The sequence below is a fragment of the Mirounga leonina genome, unplaced genomic scaffold (genome assembly GCF_011800145.1).
Source record: "Mirounga leonina isolate KUSES-001 unplaced genomic scaffold, KU_Mleo_1.0 Mir_115, whole genome shotgun sequence".
In the NCBI taxonomy this organism is placed as follows: Eukaryota; Metazoa; Chordata; class Mammalia; order Carnivora; family Phocidae; genus Mirounga; species Mirounga leonina.
The window spans coordinates 62475266-62495212 of record NW_023270268.1 but is presented as its reverse complement, the minus strand read 5'-3'; the positions used below and the strand labels follow the sequence as shown (position 1 = coordinate 62495212).

The 19947-nt window shown below is 40.5% G+C and overlaps 1 pseudogene; it reads left to right on the top strand.

Annotated features, from left to right (window-relative positions):
• Window positions 1-692: 692 nt before the first annotated feature.
• Window positions 693-879, top strand: LOC117999551 (annotated as a pseudogene).
• Window positions 880-19947: the final 19068 nt, after the last annotated feature.

Sequence of the window (19947 nt, the reverse complement as noted above, 5' to 3'; positions counted from 1 at the left end):
AATGGAACTAGAGCTAAGAGCTAAGTCTGGAAACCAGCCAAAAACCAGTCCAGATCTTCTCTGGCCTACACTGCTCTAGCAGGCAGGACACAAGCAAGTTTATAAGGGCAGAATATTTTCACATTTGCTAAATGAGAACCAGGGGACTATGCACGAAAGAAAACTTTGTAAAGACACACTACAGAATGCCAGCCCTCAGGTAGCATGCTGACCAGCCACTGTAAAGCTGTGTTAACTCACAACTGATGGAGAGACTGGAAATCAGTGGTATCAGGGTAAAGGCCAGGCATCCCAGAGGCCTCTGGGAAAAGGTCCCACAGAGCAGAGGGGAAAGCAAAGCTTACTCTCAGACGAGTCCCATAAGAATTTCTCACCTTTGGCCAGATTACACAGGATGTCTCAGGGTTGGAGAAGACCAATAATATAAAAAGCTTGTATAGATTACAATTGTTTTGTAGACTCCAACTCCAATGTCATAGTCAGAAGGGTGTGTGTGTGTGTATACATGTGATAAGAACACCACTATATATTCCTCAAGATGCAGGACAATCTGATACTTTTTAAAACCTCAATACTGGGAAGGCAGAGAGTGTCCAGACTGAGACTCACAGAATCCAGCTTATAGGGCTTTTTCTGGCTGGGATAAGGGGTACATAGGCTGCAGAATCTGTGCCTTCTGCAAGACTGAAATTATGGCAGGTCCAGAAACTGATGCCCAATTCCATTTCACTGGTATTAAAAAAATATTTCAACTCTTATACTCCCAAAAGGAGAATGAATTGTGTACTGGCCACATGCAGAGGCATTGCTTTGATAGTTTTATACTTCTAGTTAAGGTCTAAAAAATCTCCAGCTGTGAAAGCCTCATATGAACTCTAAACAGTCTGTACCTCATCTGTTAAGTTCCCATGCCTGGACAAGCTAATGTCAACTCACAATGTGATACTCAATTTGTACAACAAATGATGAACCTGAAAAAAAAGAATCCAGTATACATTTCTCATCACTTTCTGACTTGGTTGTCTCTAGGTTTTCGTAGAACAGTGCTTATTCCCTAATCTGATATCTCCCTCCATGTGGTGGGCACTCAATGCAAGAAATGCTTCTACTGTCTACCTGCTCCCTCCTTGAAACCTCCCCCAGAGAGGAGGGACTACTCTTACTGGTAACTTTGGGAGGGAAACCAGGCAAAGAGAGCTCAGTCTTTTCCTCTATCCTTATTCTAGGGAGTCAGCTGCTCACAGAAAGCAAGGATTCTGTTCTGATTCTCAGTGCTATAAGTTCTTCGGAAGGAGAGCTCCATATGGGAGGCTGGTGGCTTGTGACAGTTGTGTAGGTCTGCCTGATTCTGGAGTACAGTATTAGGAAGCTTATTCTGCTGCACCTAAACCACATTCACCAACCTACATTTGGTTCAGAACTGGGTTGGGGAAAAGGTATACTTATGGGCTCCTTAGAATCCCAATCGGTTTGTCGACTCAGTTGATATTACACATGGTGTTACCACCTTATCTTTGCCACAGCAGGACAGACAGAAAGCAGTATCTAATGAGTGGCCTCTGGTCCTTTGGGGAGAGGCCCAGTCATCAATGGATCTCTGAGATAGAAGCCTTCTCCTACAGTGTTTGCCAATCTCTGTGGTGCAAATATCCACACCATGGATGGTATCAAGCTACACTTGGGACATCACTGAACAGACTCGGGAGGAGATGTTCACAATCTACTCTCTCCACTCAGTGAAGAGCCAACTCAGCCAACCTGCTGCACCTCATTAGAGCCAGAAAACACATCCTTCCACAGGAGCAGATGCCTCTGGCACATGGCTGGATGCACACCTCTGAGCTGGAATTCCTGTTTGGTGATTATTTGCTGCCCTAAGAACTGGCTCAACTGCAGGCAAAGGCCAAGCTTTTGTGTCATATTCGGTGGCAAGTCTACTGTCGGCTCAATACATAATTAAAGGAAACAAGATGAGAACAAGGTTACCTTGCAGGTGGCCACACCAGGAGCCAGCCCAGCATGGATTAGGACTTTCTTTCTAAGTTCCTGCAGTTACACATCTCCCTACTCTTATTTTGGAGCTTGGCAATCACTTCTCCGTCACATAAGAAAGGTCATTTTCCCTTAGCCCTCATTTTCTAAGCAACAGAAACACTAGAGTTTGAATTCTGTGTAACAGTTGAGTGATCATACGCTAGTTGCTTACACCATCTTGATCCTTATTTTCCATATTTGAAAAAAATGGAGATAGTGATATTTTCCCAGAAGGTTGTTGGAAATATTATAAATGATGTTTCTAAAATAGTTAAGGTGGTATGTGGCATGTAGCAAGCACACAATACCTAGTAGACATGTAATCACCTCTCTGTTGGTGGCAAGGGTGCACATACAGCCCAAGGAGGTGGAGCGGCAAGCAGAGCTCGGCAAATGCAGTTCCTTTTCATTCCATTCCCTCAGTTTGTGCTGTTTATATTGGTTCTGTCCACTTGGCCAGACTGTACATCTGTTCTCCTTCCGATTCCACCTTCTTCTGGGCCTTCTTCTCAGAAGTCATCCCTATGAAGGGGCTACAGGAACTGTAAGCAGAAGGGCCCTCACTCCTAGCAGTGGATAAAGAAATTGTCTTTAACACGCAGGTCTATATGATTAGCATTTCATGTTTTAAGGCCATGCATAATATTCCATTTAGTAGACACACCATATTTTGTCATCATTATTTAACTAGATCCTCAATTAGGTTGTTTTCTGTATCTTGCTATTATAAAAAATACTTCATTGAACATTGATATGAAAAATTCTTGCCTACAGTCAGATTATATCATTAAAAGAGGATATATATAAAAAATATATAGTATTTTTATATATAGTGTATATATATATATACTCTATATATTTAAATATTACAATATTTTCACATATAGCCAGCAGGAAATGCATGCCTACAAGAAACACTTCTGAAGCCATTCCAAGCCCTATCCAAGAAAAGTTGGGCAATTTTCTTCATAGTCAACCCACAGCAATCTTCCCTCAACACTCTTCCCATTATTTTTATATATCACTTCTTAAAAAAAATCCAGAATATTCAGAACATAAAGGTATCTCAGGATCTTAGTAAATCTGTTTCTTAGGTTGGGTTGCCCAAGAAGCCCCACGAAACAAAGATTCAGGTGCAAGTAGTTTTTCTGGAAGTAAAGGACTGGGAAGGTGAGATAAGGAAGAGCAGGAAGCCACTAAAGGGTGCTTACCACTATGGGTACTGGCACTGGGTACCCTGGGAAAATCACTTGGAGCTGGTGTAGACATCTGCCTCAGAGACATCTGACCCTAGGGACAGGGGACCTGGGATATTTATTGACCAAATCCTGTTAGTCACTGATTGACAGCCCCTGTTGGAGGGCATTAATACCCTGGCACTTCCTGTGGCACAGGTGGGCAATGTGACTTTTGTGGCTGGGGAAAGCCCTCAAGCTTTGCAGGAATGCAAGTATTGGTAGTTGGAATTCTGCTAGCATGCACTGAGGTTGTAGGAGTGAGGGCAAATGGATGAGATGCCAACAGAATCTGCTAGAATCTACCCTTAGGGAACACTCAGCTGACTTCCTCGAATGTGGTTGTTGCTTTAAGTTGTGACAAGCCAGTCCTTAAAAGAGGACATTCATGATCTAAAGTCTATGCTGTCCACCCTATTATATACCTATTGAATATTGGCTAAGCTATGAAAACAGACCATAACACAACAGGAGAAAGTAGACATAGCTTTACATCTAGGAAGGTGACAATTATTAATTTAAGAAGCATTTATAGAGAGCCTTTTAGTCTGCCAGACTTTATGATAAGCACTGGAATACAAAGGTGAATTCAACAAAATCCCTGCCTGTAAAGAGCTTACTGTACAGCCAGGTGGAAGAGACAGAACCCTCAGATGAGAAGGTGGGATCTGAGGGCAGAGGAGACCTGTGGCCTGCTATCCAGGTACATGACAAATGTAGCTGGTCATGAGAAGAGATACCTCAGAGAAGAGATATCTATTTGGTACATCTGGGCAGACAGGGCCTCAGAGAGCCTCACAGAGTCCCCCAGCTGCAGCATGGCCCAGAAGTGGAGACTGGTCCCAGACAATCCCCAGACATGCTGCCCAATGAGACTCATTTGCCCAGATGGGGCACAAAAAGCAGCAGAGAGAACCATTAGGCATGAAGGGTGTTTGTCATGAAACAGGAATGCTGGGCATGACCTGAGGGCAAGATAGATGGCTTAGTGGCCCCAAATCTAGTGGACAACTAAGAACCAGGTGCCTCCCCCTGCCCCCTGGACTCCAAAGTCATCCCAGGACTGGGATGGAGCCAGAGAAGTCAGGAGAGAGGCAACCTGGATTGACTAAGAGTTCTACCTCTGGCAGAATGAGGTCTTGTCGAATAAATTCTATTGCGTTACAGACAAATGAAGCAGGGACATCTGTATACTCCAGTTTGTGAGCTGAAAGCTCTACCCATTGCTCAGTGATTCCTCGAATATCATGTTGTTCTTATCAATGAATCTCCCAGAGTAAAGTAAAGAGAGTATAGTAGTATAGTTTTTGCAGTCAGACAGACTTTGATTTGAGTCCTAACTCTCCAGATTCCAGTCCCTATTTGATGTTTGAGGAGGGGCAAACTAACAGTATTTAAACTCTTTTGAGCATCAGGTGCCTCACATCTCATCCATTTGCCCTCACTCCTACAACCTCAGTGCATGCTTACATGTGTAAAGATTTAGGGTTTTAACAAGATGCTCCTTTTTTCCCTTTTTCAGATACATCCAGATGTTTTTAATCTATGCAAAGTAATGTTGGATACATGCTGCATCCTTCAACTGATTTGCAAGATGTATTTATATGAAATAAAGAAAACACAATGCTTTAAAAAAATTTTTTACCACTTCTTATGGCCTGGAAAATTATTTTTCTATTATTTTGCTCTTTGGAGTTAAGATAGTCAAGCTTCAGAAATATTGTTAATATGGGACAAATCAAGTCTCAAAAATTTTGGAAATAATTGCCTTCTGCAATATATGTAAAAATATTATACACAGTGTCTGGCATACAGGTTGTGTTTAGCAAAAGTTTTTCTCTCCCTTCTCCCCCCACTGACAAGGGCCAAATGAGAAAGAGCTCCACTTTCTAATCATTCCTGAGTATTGGCTTTCCCATTCCTAGTCTGCCTCAAAACATGAAATAACTTCAGATGTTTCTGCTTCAGCTGCACCAGGATCTGGAAATGCAGAGAAGACGCGATTCCTGCCCTAAGAGGCTGATAGTCTAGAGGGAGAGAAGGGCATGCAAGCCTTGGACAGACTGTCCATCTGACACTCACCAGTATAGATTTAATTCCACAGTTTCCTGTTACATTATACAATAATCTTCCTACCTGGCTCCCGCTGGCTTTCCTCTTCCTCCGGCCACTTGGTCCAATGAATGGGGTCAGCTCTTGTAAATTAGGCCTGCCTCACACAAGTCCTTCAAACTCCAAACTGCAGAAGACTAATAGCTCCAGGATTAGGCTTGATAGATTCTTTGAAATGGCTTTCTAAATAAAGGAGAATTTGCTCCTGAATTGAAGAGGGGATACTTTTTTAAAAGCAATGACTCTAAATTCAGGGGCACCTGGCTGGCTCAGTCAGTAGAACATGCAATTCTTGATCTCGGGTTGTGAGTTTGAGCCCCATGTTGAGTGTAGAGATTACTTTTTAAAAAAATCTTTAAAAAGGAATAAAATAAGATGAAAACAGAAAGGGAGGCAAACCATAAGAGACTCTTAACTCTAGGAAACAAACTGAAGGTTGCTAGAGGGGAGAGCAGTGGGGGGAAGAGGTAACCGGGTGATGGGCATTAAGGAGGGCACTTGATATAATAAGCATGAGTGTTATATGCAACTGTTAAATCACTAAATTCTACCCCTGAAACTAATAATACAGTATATGTTAACTAAATTGAATTTAAATTAAAAAAATTTTAAAAATCAACAACTCTTGGGCGCCTGGGTGGCTCAGTTGGTTGAGCGACTGCCTTCGGCTCAGGTCATGATCCTGCAGTCCCTGGATCGAGTCCCGCATTGGGCTCCCTGCTCTGCAGGGAGTCTGCTTCTCCCTCCGACCCTCCCCCCTCTCATGTGCTCTCTCTCATTCTTTCTCTCTCAAATAAATAAATAAAATCTTAAAAAAAAATAAAAAAATAAAAATAAAAATAAAAATAAACAACTCTTAAAAAAAAGAAAAAGAAAAAACACAATGACTTTATATGTGGCAAAGACAGCTGCCAATTCAAAATTTAGACTTTAGAAAACAAATTATCTTACCTACTTTCATTTTTGCCCATCAAATCTTTCATTTAATAAACACGTCTGGGGTGCCTGCCTTGGGCCAGCCACTGTATTGGCACTGGGCTAAGATGAGTTCAACATGGTACCTGCCCTCAGAGAGTTCATGGCCAAGTGGAAAAGAAAGGCAAGGCAGCAGACATCAGAGGAGAGTGCAGTGAGGGCAATGGCAGAGAACGCTGACTGGGGATTGTCTCAATCTGGTAAAATACGCTCTCTCAGAGTGTGTTGTAGCCAAGTTTATCCCCACTACTGTAAGAGTGGTGATCTGGGCACAGAGAATAAGAAATTATTTTTCCTGATTGTGATTTGGCTCCCCAGTGAAGTCAAAGTGGTGTGTTTTAATATCTACATTCTTTCTGCTAATGCTGTAACTAATGCCCATTAAGAAACTGGTCTCCATTTGACAGTCTCCCGGACTCTTTTCTGTGTCCCTGAGGACATCTCAAGAAATGGCAATAGTAGGACTCTCAATGGCATTATCACATCTCCTCACTGAAACTCACTATAGAGTCTGGTTTTAGAACCATTTTTGCCCACGTTGAATGGAAGCTTATCCTCTTGTATTTTCAGTCTTGGTCCATTGGTATCCCCCTAACAATTGGTGCTCATCCCTGTGTCTTTGCTTGTCACCATCCCTAAACTGGATTAGATCAAGTAGGAAGTCTTCATCTCTCTATTTCTTCCTTTCAAAGGTGTGCCCATGGAACCTGTTTATTCTCATACTGGGAATGGTGAACTGAGGGGCTAAGGAGACTATCTCAACTGATTCCAACTCGGAGAACTAATTGATAAGACATGTCCTCTCTTGTGGGCTCCACCACTGCCCTGTCTAAAGTAGGAAGCTGACCTGTGTGTGCTGGGGATGGGAGTGGAGTTGGAAGAAAAGACCCAAGAGAGGACCTATAACCTGTGGCAGAATAGAAAGGTGGGGGAGACCAGCAGCTGGAGGTGGGCCTGTGGGGCAAAAATAGAAACTAGAAGGATGTCTCATCAATCAAACAGAACTCAGCATACAGAGGCACTACATAAAAGGTGAGATTAAAAGTGATTTAAAAAAAACATATAAAATTTTTAAATAAATAGAAATCAAGTTTAAACTATTCTGTACTTTGAAACTGACAGTTGTTTATTATAAAGTTTTTGCTAAGGATGAAAATTCATTTACAAATTACATAAACATATATTGAGTTGTTGAAAGCATCACCTCAGGTTCTAGGGAAGAGTTGTTTATGAATTTAGGAAAGGAGTGAGAGCTTCTCAGAAAACTTTTTTTTCCTAATTGAAAAGGGTTTTATACTGCTGTGTGATTATAATGTGACCGCAGTGTTAGTTTTTCTGGTTTCACTCTGTGGAAGGAAGAGAGGCACCCCTCCAAGGAGGAGAGAAGTCATGCTGTATTTTTCTCTCTCTGCTCACAGTTCTTCTGCAATTTAATGAATGGCAATAAGACTAAAATGACAGAGAGCAACTATAGATTGCTGTAAGTACATCTATGTTATTCCATTGCAGAGTTAAGCTTCATATAAGCTCAGAGACTTCAATGGAAAAATCAAAAAAGGGAGAGAAAAAAGTCAGGGTTTTTGTCTATAAAAAGATACAACAAATTTTAGGAAATGTATCAATGAGGCTTAGGTCAATAAGATGCTAAAATTATACATAGGTGTTTATTTCTTTAAATTTTGCTCTATAAAAATAACACATTTACAGTGTTCTTTGATGTTCATATATATATATATATATACTTAAAGATTTAATTTTTATTTATTTATCTATTTAGAGAGAGCTCACAAGCAGGGGGAGGGACAAAGGGAGAGGGAGAGAGAGAATCTCAAGTAGACTCTGCACAGAGCCCAGAGTTCAATGCAAGGCTCGATCCCACAACCCTGAGATCATGACCTGAGCCAAAATCAAGAGTTGGACGTTTAACAGAATGAGCCACCCAGGTGCTCCCATATGTATTTTTTAATAATATATTTTATAAGATGATGGCTGGGTAAAAAGCAGGGCTTCTTTATCACTTCACTTGCCTGCTATATACTTTCTGACTAAAATTAAGACACCTCAAGTCAGGATATCTAAATTGCTGGAACACTCTATAAGGCAGTTGGGATTAGCAGACTCTTTTTTTTTTTTTAAAGATTTTATTTATTTATTTGAGAGAGAGAATGAGAGAGAGAGAGCATGAGACGGGGAGGGGCAGAGGGAGAAGCAGACTCCCTCCCGAGCAGAGAGCCCAATGCGGGACTCCATCCCGGGACTCCAGGATCATGACCTGAGCCGAAGGCAGTCGCTTAACCAACTGAGCCACCCAGGCGCCCAGGATTAGCAGACTCTTAAGTGATAAATATAAAGTGACCAAAGATATTCAGTAAATGCTTATCTGAATAATGTCAGTTTTATAGTGATCAAAACATCTCAACAATTGAACTTAATGCAGGGAAACCATTCCCATTGAGCTCTGAAGGCAGTCAGTATGACTGAGTTTACATGAACTGAGGTCTCTGCAAAAATAATTTTGGAAGTCAAATAGGGCTTCTATGGAGATTAATTTTCAGAGTTGGAAAGCCGAAGCAGCCTCTGAAAAAAATTTAATCCCCCCAGTATGGAGAATGTATTTTTTGTTATTGTTGTTCTAAGATACAGGTGGATAATTCAAAACCATATGCAGAGTTCATTCTTTGGAATACCATATCTTGAAAGAAGCTAGATAACAAGAAAGCCATATCCTCTTCTCTTGCTCTCATGGACACTTGCTTTAGAAATCCACCAACCATGCCATGAGGAAGCCCAAGCCATCCCAGGCAGAGACCACACTGGGAACCACGGATAGGTACTCTGGCCACTGAGCCCAGCTGAGGCCCTAATCAATAGCATCAACTGCCAGACATGTTGGGTGGAGACACCTCAGATGATTCCAGCACCAAATCATTAAGTGTTTCCAACTGAGAAGCTCCAGACACATGGGGCAGAAAAGAAGCTATCCTTGCCACACACTGCCTGAATTAATTGACTCACAGAATCTACAAGTATAACAAAATGGTTGTTCTATTCCATTTAGGGTTTTTTTGAGGGGCCGAGAGGTAATTATGCAGCAACCATAACTGCAATAGTCAGTATCTTTAAGTCCCTCAGGCCAGAGACCCTCTGTTATAGTATCCAGAGAATAAATCTCAAGTCTTCATCCAGGATGGAGGAGAGGCAAATGCCAGTCATCTGAATTTGGGGAAAGGATCTCAGGATCTAACTGCTTTTTAAATGAATCTGGTCTTTAATCACCCACACGCCTACCTCTAGACGTCATGGTGCCATTGAATCCTGAGCTCATTGAGAGATCTGCTCAGGTTTTTTCTTACCTTTTCTTCTGCAGCTCAGAATTCAGGCTTCTGTGGTCTGCTAATGTCAGCCATCACTCACTCCTTTAGTATCCTGGTTTCCACAATGTTGTTGCCATGGTCTTCTCCTCCATTTCTTTTCCTTGTGAGTTTATGCTTTAAAAATCACTTTATTGATGTCTTAGTGGGATTTTCAGAGGAAATGGAATTAAATACTTATGTTCAATTTTGCATCTCTCATTGGAATATTACCTAGACTTTTTCTATCTTTTCTGGATATACTGACTCCATTTCCTTTTATTTATTTGAGTAAAATAAATTACTCAAGAGTACTGGATACAAAATATCTTGTGCTTGTTGGAAAACAGCAACAACAACAACATCAACAACAAAAAGCCTTTTCACTCTCTTCAAATATTTCAGTTCTCTGAGATTTGTCCAAATGCATGAGCCTAAAGGCTCCCCTTTCTCTAATTCCAATCCTCATCAGCAATCTGTCTCATTTTGTGTATGGTCCATGTTGCATATTCATAAGAAGTTATAAAAACACAAGCTTATTCCTGAATAAGACAACATAAGACAGAAAACAATGTAGAGAAAACACAAAGACTGTCAAAGAGCATGTTATGATTGTAAATAAGTAGATCGGATCAAATATTTACAGAATGAATGGCCAAGGGTTGAGTATACCAGTGGGTTGTTTGGGCCATGAAGTCAAGAGAGTCTGAGGGTTTTGCTGTGGTCATAGCTGTTACCACTTATTAGGACCACCGACATATCCTTCCTTGCCCCTGCAGATAGAGCCTTGCAGGATGGTGTTCCTACTGTTGGACTCTCTGAAAACAGGAGAGTCTCCCCCTCCTATTCTTTCTGCTTGGGCAGAAATGAAAACTCCTCCCTGCAGGATACTGTTTCTAACCTCAGTTCCAAGTCACAGCTTCTCCATTCCCTGCTGCAGGTCTTCCTCAGTGTCTCAGTGGGATGGCTGCAAAGGGCTACCTGTACCACGAGTAGAGTTAACCATCACCTCTGCTCCCACAATTCTTGGTCTGCTGGTGTTGGACAGTCATTTTTCTAGACTGCACCACATACTGACCCATTCCAACCTCTAATTCTTCTGAATATGGAAATCTCTCTCTCTCTCTTTCTTGAATTAAAGAAAAACGATAGTTTTTCAAAGAGTTAGGGCATAGCTTGATGTGATTTTTCACATGCTCGCACTAGCCAATGAACATTCAGGCATCCTATGATCATGTGAAAATCACACCTGTTAATTTACAAGTAATTACCTTCATAGATGTGAGCTAGAAGAATTATATGTGTTCAAGTATTGTTTTTTAAAGTAAGCTTAGAATTCTTTGTGTAACCTAAGCTTTGTGTAACCTTAAGCTAGTGTCACTTACTTTAAAAGTAGCACATAAAAGTATTTTTGATAATTATATGCATCTGTGAGCATATATTTTTGCAAAAACTTTCATGTATTTTAGAATATTTAATCAAATCTAAATGATTCAAGGACTATAAAAATAGTTGAAAAAAGAAAGAAATGCTTAAATGAGAGGCAAATTAGACTAAGAGAAAAAGTACAAGACTATGAAGACAAAGAAAACTAAAGAGGATGGTGAATCAGAAACAAAAAGGAGGGAAATGCCATAAGACTAGTAAAATGGAAGCACCTAATGTGATAACTAACAAGCTATATATAACCAAGGTAGAAGACTGTGATACAGAAGCTATTTCAGCTTTCTGTAAACTTCAACACTGATCTCACACTATACACGCCTTCCATTCCATCTGACTCAAGAGTACTTCCCAGAGCAGATAAGACAGTTCTTTATATACCGCACACCTCTATAGTAACTATTAACAAATCCAAGGGGCAGATTTTGCTAATAGATTCTACTTATATGTCTGTTTTTATTCAGTTATACATTGATCTCTCAATAATTCTGCTGTAGAACCCATTAAGTGTAGTCTTATTTACTACAAACTGCAAATTTACAGTAAAACTAAGATTGTACATTAAAATAAATGGTGTCCTCTAACCTCACAACACTTCTGACATCAAATGTGTGGGGTTTTCCATACTAAGCAATTCTCCAGTTCTCAGCAGAATAGGTGTCCTACGGTTTAACTCAATTCTGACACTAACTACCTGGAGTAAGCTCAGACCCCACAGGTTAAGGACTCAATCCCACAAGATTACTTCCCACTTTGCAAGCCCCAGGTTGCAAGTCCCAGGTTGTCATCTGTGTTTCTGAGTGGCCAGCTATAAATCAGGGGTTCCCCTGACCCCACCCCTCAGGTTCAATAATTTGCTACAATGGCTCACAGAACCTGGGAAAATGGTTTACTTACTATTACCGATTTATTACAAAGGATATTTCAAAGAATGCAAGTGAAGAGCCCAGTGAAGATATACACTGGTCAAGTTCCAGAAGAGTCCTGAGCGCTGGAGCTTCTGTCTCTCTGGACTTTCAGCTCCACCATCTCCCAGGGCATGTGGATGCCTTCTTGTTCACCAACCCAGAAGGTTTCCAAACCTGATTGTTTAGGATTTTTATGGAGACTTCATTACACAGGTATAATTGATTAAAGCACTGGTCATTCATTAGTGATTAACCTCCAGCCCCTCTCCCCACTCCAGAGGTTGGGGGTTGGGGCTGAAAGCTCCAACCCTCTAATCAAATGGTTGATTTACTCTGTCAACCAATCTCCCCATCATTAGGGGCTTCCCAAAAGTAACCTCTTTAACATAAACTCAGGTGTGATTGAAAGGGGCTTGTTATGAATAACAAAAGACATTCTTCTCACACTGATAGATCTGAAGCTTATTCAGAACAGGGGACAAAAACCAAATACTATATCAAAAGGTGTTCCTATTGCTCTTATTGATGTGGGAAACAAAGGCAAAAGAAAGTTAAATTTCCTTACTACTTACAGCCCATTCACAAGTCCTTGAAACAGGCAGAGTGACATTCCCCTAGGAATTCAGCTGCCTCAATGTTAATACTTTCCGAAGGGCAAAAGGCAATCTTAACCCTAACCCCAGGATCCTGTAAGTCTACCTTAACATATAAAAATTCCTTTGGAAGCTTCCTTTATCTCTACCCGCCCCCCCCCCAGATATGTGTCGGCAATCATCCCCCAAGCATATGGCCCACCCATATACATGATATACATCTGAAGGGTCTCATGACTAAGGTTTTATTAGACAGTAATAAATGACATTCTCCTAACAATAGCTAGCCCCCTCAAGGTCCTGGAAACCTTGCTTCCAAATTCCTTAGAGACTTATGCTATCCCTAACCCCCTCCCAACTTGAAAGTATATAATGGGACACTCCTCATGACCCCAGTGCAGCTCTTTCTGTCCTGTCTCTGTGCTTTAATAAAACCACCTTTTGGCACCAAAGATGTCTCCAGAATTCTTTCTTGGGCATCAGCTTCAAACCCTAATGTCTTTCTTACATCATTATCACTTAGGAAATTACAAGAGCTTTAGGAACTCTGGCCAGAGGCAGGGAATGAACACCAAAATATATTTCTTTTTTCTTTTTTAAGATTTTATTTATTTATTTGAGAGAGAGCGAGCACAAGTGGGGGGAGGGACAGAGGGAGAAGCAGATTCCCCACTGAGCAGGGACCCTGATGTGGGGCTCTATCCCAGGATCCTGGGATCATGATCCTAGCCAAAGACAGATGCTTAACGACTGAGCCACCCAGGTGCCCCCAAAATATATTTCTTGTTATATCACACTATCACACACATTGTGTTCAAATGACAAATATAAATAATTAAAATTTGATAATACTTTATTAATATGTTTAAATTTTTTTAAGTAAGGTTTGTTACTCCAAAGTAAATGTGACAATCCGCAGGTAAAATATCACAGTTCTCCCTTATTTCTCTCTCAATTTACATTCCCCTGTTCAGAGGCAACCACTGTTATTTTATTCACTGTATAAGTTGGTATATATCCTTCCAGTCTCTTTCTGGACATTTGCAGACAAAATGTTGTGGGATTGTTGAGTGTGATGGCCAAGAAAGAATTCTTGAGATGTTTTATGGTTCAACTTATTTCATTTAAGCAGCACAGGGACAGGGCCTGTGGGCAGAAAGAGCTGTACTTTTGCTATATGAAGCTGGTGGTTATATGCTTAGTGCTCAAGGGGGAAAGGAGATGCAGGGAATGTTAGATCATAAATGCCTTCTTAGAATTTTTATTCATAAAACTACTTTAGCAAGATTTCCCTGGTGGAAAATCACTGATCACTCAGCTAGATATTTTAACTATCAGTGATATATACAGGCGGTCATGAGACCTTTTAAGAATGTAGCAACTAGCATGTATTTGATCCTTATTAGAACAATGCAGGCTATAGGTGAGCTTTCCAGGCTAAAGGTGAGCATTTTTCTCCTTCTATCCCTCATCAATATGAGTGTACACATACTTGCGGTAGGCAGAATAAAGGCCTACCAAAGATGCCTGTATCCTAATCCCTGAAATCTGTAAATAGGTTAGGTTATATAGCAAAGGGAAACTGAGGTTGCTAATCATCTGACTCTAAAATATATTATCCTTTATCTGGGTGGACCCATGTAATCACAAAGGTCCTTAAATGTGGAAGAGGGAGGCAGAAGAGCTCACAGTAATGAGATGTGAAAAAGACTTGACCTGCCATTGTTGGCTTTGCAGATGGAAGGGGGCCAGGAGCAAGGAATGCAAACAGCCTCTAGAAGCTGGAAATGATGGGAAAACAAATTCTCTCCTGGAGCCTTCAGAAAGGAACACAACCCTACCAACATCTTCATTTTAGCACAGTGAGACTTATTTAGGACTTCTGGCCTCCAGGACTATGAGATAATAAATTCGTGTTGTTTTAAGCCACTAAATTTGCGCTAATTTGTTACGGCAGCAATGGGAAACTAATATAAAGACATTGGGAATTCTTCAATAAATGGCCCATCTAGTTCCCCCAACAGGGAAGTTGAGTCAACAAGCCTTATACGCACGCTCAATTTCCAATTAGCTCTTTCTCATACTCACAATTGTGAGCAGATGGACAAGTATCTCCAAACAGCTAATGAAAGCCTCATGATGAAAGATAAGAGAACAACACTTTTTTTTAAAAAACCTGACGTCTTCAAATCTGTTAATCTTCTCCTGTAGGGCTTCTGAATTTTGTGAATTGATAAGCAAAACCTGCCTCCCTTTCCCATCAAGATGCTGAAATTAGTTTTCTATATTCTTCTCTAATTCTTATGATGTTTTAGTTTTTAAGTTTTAACTCTTCGATTCTCTCTTTCCTATCTGTATTGAGCCTGAGCTGATGGTTTCAGCCTTTTAGGACATATATAGATTACCAATCCCATTATATTATGGTCTCCCCCTCCCTGAATAGTTCTAGCCCTCAAGGTTTTTAAAGAACAAGTAGGTTGATAATTATGAAAGTAAATTGTAAAAATAATGTTTAAAAATATAAAAAATACTACTTAAATATAAAGTTTTAGGATAATGATGATGATGATCAATATTTCCAACAGCCCTGCTCCTCGTTAGTAATCTGTAACTAATTCTTTCTAGTCATCCTTATCTCTGAATTGCTGACTTGCCTTTTGTTCCCCTCCTCATCTCTCAAGCCCCCAGAATCCCAGCAAGGAATTCTGCATTGCCTGGGAAGACCATCATCAGAAAAGGCCTGGGTAGCACAAGGATCTTATTACTCTATTCAGGACTCTAGCGTCACCCTTTGGAACAACTTTGATAACCGCAGTACTTCCCCACACGGACACAAGCAGATCCTCCCCTTGCTCCACCCTGCTGGGGTTTATTTACCAGACCAGCATTCCAAACAGAAGCTCCATTCACTTCATCTCTCTTTCAGAGGGAAGCAGAAACACACCCTAGGCCATCGTAGAACTGGGTAGGTTTGTTAATCAAAATTTCTTTGGCTTCATCTAACAACAGGGGTGTGTTGAATAAAACTCCCAGAGTCAAGTGTTGGCTCTGCCTCCTTGAAAGGAAAGCAATGAAACAGGAAAGGCATCCAACCGAGATAAAAGCTAAGTTAACAAATGATAGCATTTCCAAAACAAATCTTTGGGCTTGAATGCCCTGGAATGAAATAGAAGAGGAGGGAGTGTCAGAGAAGAGCACAGGCTGAACTCAGCCCTCTGGTTGACAGAAGGCAGGGGGCTGACAGAAGACCTTGCTATAAGATGTGTGTCTTTCTGACAGTTTTCCCAAGAGCCCATCCTGCCACTAGCATTCTGCTCTTCCTGTTCTCCCCATATTTCCTGTCTTCTTCAAGAGGTGCATGCTGAGAGGACATGTTAGGCTATTGTTCTGAGTTTTAAGTTATTTTCACTGTTTTGTCTAAGAAAATAATCTATTGGAGAGAAACACAGAGGTAATTGAGAAGAAATAGCTTCATCATTTTAGCATGGAGAAGGAGCGCTGAGAAATGTGGACCAAATGTGATGATAGAAAGCTGTTTGATGGTGGAACAAAATCAAGCTCGTGCCTCGAAGGTCATACATTTGCTCCTATATCCTGGTCAAGCCTCCACTACAAATCACTGGTGATAAGACACACACAGGTCACCTCTCAATCAGAGTGCTGAAGAAACACAGATGGGCCACTTGGGTATGCTGCAGAGAATCATCTCAATGCATGATTTCTTGGTACTTTCTCTGTGTCAAGCATTGTGCTTAGTTGGAAGGGACATATAGATAAGCAAAATACCACTGTGCTCCATGAGCACATTATCCAGCAGAGGAAATGGAAAAGCAGGAACATGTGACCCAGTCACTGAAGAATTTCAACAGGATCTGGCAACTGTGTTCATTAAAACTCTTTCAGTTTCAAGGACTAACTTGAGCTTACCTACAAGTGAAGGTGGATTTTATTGGTGCTATAGTATGGAAAACCAAGCACTGAAAAGGGCGGTGATACAGTGGAGTCTCAGAATCAATTGGAATCAAGGACTTGAATGCTGATATGAACTTTTTTTCCATCTCAAGCAACTGCATCTTCCCCCACCCTCTCTTTCTCTGTAGACTACCTCTTGCTTCTCTACTTAAGTATTCAATAACATTCAGCTATTTGCATTCTTCTTGATTCTAACTCTGAATGTGCTGGAAAGGGTCTCATTGATCTATCTTGACTTATGTTCCCACTTCTGACCAATCCACTGAGGCAAGAGAGCGGACTCATATAAGAGCACAGAAGCTCCAGTGAAAACTTCACAACTACCCTCTTCACCTGGGTAAATGCCTCCAAGTTTTGCCTCTCATAGTCACCTGGTTTCTCTTGGTTATCTGGTTTTTCTGTTTTTCTCATAGTCATATTCAGATTCTCCTTCTCTGCCAAGATCTTTCCAAAATGATCTGTATGTTTTGAACCAGCTTCTCTATAAGACATTGTCTCATGGATCTCCCACCTCAGCCCCATGAACATGAGTCATAAGCTCATGATGTGTATCCACTCCAGACTCCCAGAAGCCAGGCACCCTTGCCTAGACATGAGATTATCCATTAAATAAGCACATGGAGCATCCAAAGTCTGTTAGAATGTGGGTTTGGAGCCCAAAGAAGCATTAAGATTGAAGGCATTGACTCTGAGGGATTATCTGCCTGGAAATGATAGTTGAAGTTGTGGAAGTATATGTAATTACTGAAGAAAAAAATTGTGTATGAGAAGAGGACCAAAAAGAACATGTAGTATCCCACACAAGGAATAGGCAAAGGATAAGAAGCCTTCAGGTAAGAGAAAGAAGATGAAGAGAAGGATGGGGATTTGATTGACTTAGATGACCAACTTGTGGACAACAGACAATCTTAACTCTCCAATGGTCAGCACATGGTAGACTTTCCAGGTCTATGATTTCTCCCAATTTTTCTGTTTCCATTCCTCTATTTCACTCTTGATAACATTTTCCCTTTAGGACTGAGAAAACACATGGATCAATCTCATTTTCTTCCAAGCACCAGGCCTGATAAAAAGGTTTGACTAAGTAGCGGAATGGCTAAGGTGCAAAGTAAAGACTTTTTATTTCCTCATGTATGGATTTTTGTTCAGCTATCCAATAATGTGTTAAAATTTTATATAATTCCATAGTCTCTAGGATTCTAAACAACAAAGTGACAGACTTCCAAGTTTAGGAGACCAAGGTATGCAAGATTGCTTATTATTCTCTAGAAAGTTCTTTCATTATAGGATATCCATTTTTATGTCACCCTGTTGTCCTTTTATTTACACACTTAGCATTTAAACCATAGCAGGAAATGAACAATCTACTGAGAAAAATATAAGTCTGTGTTTGTAATAGCATTCACTGCCTAACTGCTTTGGCCAATTTCCAAGCTTCTGAGTGTATGTCTAAGATGGCCATGCCTAGCAGCTGTGAAAGGATATAATTGTAAATTAATATGGTTGTTGGAGGTCATCAATGATTTAGATAAGGAGTTCCTCTCTCATTAGTGATGTAAAATCTTCCCTAAGTTTTTGAAACTCAAATCCTGTGGGTCAGATTATGGTTCTTTGCCAAGCAAGGTACATGTTCCATGATGCCTTTTTAATAAACAGCTCATGCCATTTTTTCTGCAAAAGCCATTTATCATCAGCTTCTGAAATTAGCAATAAAAGAAAGATTCCAGTGCCTTTTAAAGATTCCCTTCTTTTTGTACTTTGGACAATGAGCCAACTGAATGATATCAGAAGGATCTTTCCAAAGAAACAACAATTAAAATAAGTGGAAGTAACAATTGAGTAGTGGTAACACCACCTTGGAGTATCAATACCAGGCCCACACTCAGAGTATCAATAATACCAGGACCACATTCAGAGTATGAATACTAGCACCACACTCAGTGGGGCACTTCAAATATTTTGTGTCAGGGATCATGGTAACTTCTATCATGTCTGCACTGTACTAACTTTTATATACCCTACTATTTCCTACATATTCCCATTCCTATTTAATCCACAGCTCCTACACTCTTCTTTATGTTAGACATTCCCCTTCTGATGTACTCAAGAGGATCCTCTTAAATGTGGGATCAAATCTGAAAATTGAAAGACAGGAATTTGGGGGCTGAGATAAATTTGAAGAGATGTGTCTGTCTGAGGACCCATGGCCAGAGAGGAATTGGGTAAGATAGCTACTACTTGCAAGGATTAGGGAAAGGCAAAAATGGGTTGCAAAGTAATAAGAACTATGGTAAAGGAATTTGAAATCAAGGTGGGATCACAAGTGAGATATAGGCAGAGAAGAATACAACCAAACTCAAGGCCCTCAAATAGATGGAGTTCCCAGAGCACCCCTTTTTCACAATGGCCTGTGAGTGTTTTAGAAGTAGGAAGCATGATTTATTAGATTAGAATAAACAAGATCTATTTAGTTAAAAATGCAGAACAAAATCAAATGAAGCATTTATAAACTTCACCTTCATTGATGGTTTCCAAATTCTAAATAACACATTGATCCTTAGTGGGGTAATCATTAGTTCTATTTACAAATTATTTCTAGCTTTCATTTTCTAAGCATTGCACTTCATTTCCCCTTTGAATTTTGATGTGGTCATGTGATTATCTTCAGCCAATAATCTTCAAGTGGAAGCCTTACAAGTCAATGTGCAGTTACCACATTCCCTTCCCCCTGCTGTCTAGATGGTGTCTAGACGGTGACTCTGCCAGCTTGAGTCTCTGAGGGTTTACAGTGGGCTAAGCCCTTCTTCTGACCTACTTTGGACATGTAGCATGATCAAGAACCAGGATTCCAGATTAAGGAGACAACAGACATAATTCAAAACGCATGGTCATTTTAGCAAGATCTAAACTGGTGTATAGCCTCTGACTTGGGGGTTGTCTTTACTGCAACAAAACCTATCCTATTCTGATTGATTTGTCAAGGTATGTGTAAACAACTAACAATATCCCATTTCATGAAAGCCAACAGGTGAACCTCACTATAACTGTGCAAGTTTGGTAAGGTGAGGTTAGCTATATTGGTACTGAAAAGTGATTAAAATTTCTGGGATCCAGAGCTCTTGGCTTCGAAGTGAACACTCTCCTTCCAGATCTCCAGATATTGCAAGAAAATTCTTGCTGAAGAACTATATTAAGGTTGAAAGCAACTAACATTTAGCAAAGATCGAGTATTGCCCAGAAAGACAAGCCTCAGTCTTGTTTATATGACCCTATATGGCTTTGTGTAAAAATATGGCATCATGTCCCCCCCCACCCCACCCCACAC